The sequence below is a fragment of the Corylus avellana genome, chromosome ca7 (assembly GCF_901000735.1).
Source record: "Corylus avellana chromosome ca7, CavTom2PMs-1.0".
NCBI classification, from domain to species: domain Eukaryota; kingdom Viridiplantae; phylum Streptophyta; class Magnoliopsida; order Fagales; family Betulaceae; genus Corylus; species Corylus avellana.
In genome coordinates this window covers 22,677,887-22,680,131 of record NC_081547.1, presented here as the reverse complement: position 1 = coordinate 22,680,131, position 2,245 = coordinate 22,677,887, and positions in this window count along the sequence as shown.

The following is a 2,245-nucleotide window of genomic DNA, read 5'->3' as shown; positions in this document are numbered from 1 at the left end:
GATCAAAAGTTTCCACATGACTTTCACTCATTTCAGTCGTAGGGATCTCCTCGATAAATGTCCTTGTACTCTATCAGCGAATCAAGAATGAGCTGGCAATTTGGTTGAAGAAAACAGTTTATAGTTTTGTTAGTTGTAATTAGTTAGCATTCTGTTAAGTTAGTTTGCTTACTATTAGAGTTGTTATACGTACAGTTGAGGTCAGTTTATAATCAAGGAGTATATATACAATGTAATTGTAAAGAGTTTCACTCACTCAATGCAATACGAATTCTTTCTCCAACTCTCCTTATTCTTCATTTCTCTCTTTCTTTCTTTCCCTAACTCTCTGTTTTTACATTGAAGTAGCATTGTTGACATACTCCCCAACAATATCCTCTGCAAAAAAATCCTAACATGGAAGGTTTTGTCACACTAAAAACCTACCCTAGACCTCAAAACTGCCAAAACAGGCACTGGACCAGGGGTGATTGATCACCTTACCAAGAACTTGTGTAGACCGTATGAAGTACAACTATGACATTAGTAAGCATCTTCAACACTTGTGAGAGGTGTTTATTGTGTTGCGCAAGGAGAAGTTCTTCGCAGCGAGAGCCAGGTGTTCGTTCATGATTAACTCTGTTCGTTTTCTTGGCTATGTGGTGTCCAAGAATGGCCTCTCAGTGGATGAGTCCAAAGTTGTGGTTGTCAAAGAAGGCTCATCCCTACCACATTGCATGAAGTGAGGAGTTTTCATGGCTTGATGTCATTTTATCCATAACTCCAATACAATAATGGAACCAATTATAGAGTCCATAAAGGCAGGACAGTTCTCGTGGAGTGACGAAGCTCAATTTCAACAGCTTCTATTATTCTCAAACCAGTGGGCAATTGGAGGTTATCAATAAGTCGTTGGGAGTTTTGCTTCGAAGCCTGGTTAGCGAGCCTCTCAAGTCATGGGATTATATATTATATCAAGCTGAATTTGCCTACAACAAGTCAACTAATAGAAGAACCAGGCGTAGTCCGTTCAAAATTGTTTATGGTGTTAATCCTCGTGCATCGTTGGATATAGCATCTGTTCTTGACTTGAAAAGAGGGTACATGTTAAAGATGAGGAATTGTTTTGCTCAAATCCAAGAGATCCACATGATGACTACTCAAAATTTGCAAGAGTCAACGGCGAAGTACAAGGCCAATGCGGATAAGAAGTGACTTGTGGAGTTTGACGATGGAGAATTTGTATGGGTCATCTTGAGTAAAGATAGATTTCTCATGGGAGAATACAACAAGCTAGTTACTCGTAAGATTGAACCTTTGGAAGTCGTTGAGAAGATTGATTCTAATGTGTACCGGTAGAAGCTTCCAAGCCACATCAAGACCTCTAATGTATTCAATGTCAAGTAGCTTGTTCCATTCACGGGAGATTCTTTGAATAAGGACTTGAATTTGAGGACAAATTATCTCTAACCTGGGAAGAGATATAGATCAGGCAACATTTAAGTATCTAAAGACATCTAGAGTAGATAAGAGTGTGGGCCTTCGAACTAGGTCTAGCATCCTTTCGAACTACCTTAAGAATATCACTACAAAAAAACTATCATTTTCTGACGTGGCTACAGTACATGTTTTGTTGCCACGTCACTAATTTTTTGACATGACAAAATTACCACGTAAGATTTTTTTTTTTTTTCTGACGCATGAATAGTGCCACGTCAGAAAATTCTGATGTGGTAAAACAAACACATTAGAAAATTCTGACGTGTTAAATATTGCAACGTCAGAAAATTTTTATTGATTTTAAAACTTTAAAAATTATATATTTTCTGAAGGGTCAACATTTTACACGTCAGAATTTTCTGATGTGGTAAATTGCTACGTCAGAAAATTTTGACGTGGCAATATACCCCGTTAGAAAATTATTTAATTATAATTAAAATATTTATCTATATTTTTTTTTTTTGTAAAGCGAAACAACCAACCTATTGATATTGGAAGAGCCAAAAGATTCTTCCAATGTATCATTTCTGAGTCCAATGAAATTCATAGGTATAGGAAGAAGTACTGTCAAATAGAGATTTTTTCTTTCGACCATCTTTCGATTGTTAATACGATATATAAGGACCGCTACTACAATCTGTCGGCTCCCGCAGCATAGTACCTGCGTTACTTTACTGACGTGCCACGTGTCGCACGTCAGGAACTTGAGGGGATTCCTGACATGCCATGTGTGACACGTCAGGAATTGTCACACATGGCACGTCAG